The sequence below is a fragment of the Gavialis gangeticus genome, unplaced genomic scaffold (genome assembly GCF_001723915.1).
Source record: "Gavialis gangeticus isolate Ggan-Ray unplaced genomic scaffold, GavGan_comp1, whole genome shotgun sequence".
Taxonomy (NCBI): Eukaryota; Metazoa; Chordata; order Crocodylia; family Gavialidae; genus Gavialis; species Gavialis gangeticus.
In genome coordinates this window covers 30,004,954-30,005,544 of record NW_017729032.1, presented here as the reverse complement: position 1 = coordinate 30,005,544, position 591 = coordinate 30,004,954, and the positions used below count along the sequence as shown (strand labels likewise).

The window sequence follows — 591 nt, the reverse complement described above, 5'->3', positions numbered from 1 at the left end:
CCCAGCCAAAGCTTTGTATGCCAAGTTTTAAAAACCTGCAATGATGAAGCATCCACCACCTCGCTGGGTAACCTGCTCCAGTGTTTTACTACCCTCCTAGTAAGAAAATTCTTCCTAATATCTAACCTAAACTTCTCTTGCTGCAACTTGAGATCATTGCTCCTTGTTCAGTCAGTGCAGGGTACAGAATTTCTCTGTATGGAGACAATGACTCAGACTAAATCGAAAGACTGTTCATTTAGGGCATATAAGTGTTACATTTCTATTGGTGGAGCTGGAGTTACACTGGTAGAAACCCAAAGTGTACAAGTGTTGAAGCAGTTTCTGCTGAACAAAAAATGGCAGGAACAGTAGGAAAATCTACCACTTACAACAAGACAGATGTGGCCTCCATTAGAGTTTCTACCACAGAAACAAATGATTGTGTACCTATGATGCACCTCATGCCACTGTTACCTGTCAGCTTTGTGTTCCTGAGGGAGCCCTAGCACCCAGCTTGCTGGACTTACAAAGGACTTTTCTTCACCCCCGCCCCCCCAACCCGTCTCCACAATACAATCCTGGCCGTAGACGCCATTCCCCACCCGCCCT

General features: G+C 45.5%; 1 protein-coding gene and 1 long non-coding RNA gene across 2 annotated transcripts in view; both read right to left on the bottom strand.

Annotated features, from left to right (window-relative positions):
* The window catches only part of LOC109302614, a 20,495-nt gene extending 19,963 nt beyond the window's left edge, over nucleotides 1–532 (bottom strand). The window contains exon 1 of the long non-coding RNA XR_002098865.1: nucleotides 441–532. This is a non-coding gene — a long non-coding RNA (uncharacterized LOC109302614). The remainder of the gene's footprint in view (nucleotides 1–440) is intronic.
* Nucleotides 1–591, bottom strand: part of DYNC2H1 (dynein cytoplasmic 2 heavy chain 1) — a 601,360-nt gene that overhangs the window by 218,074 nt on the left and 382,695 nt on the right. The window lies entirely within an intron of this gene.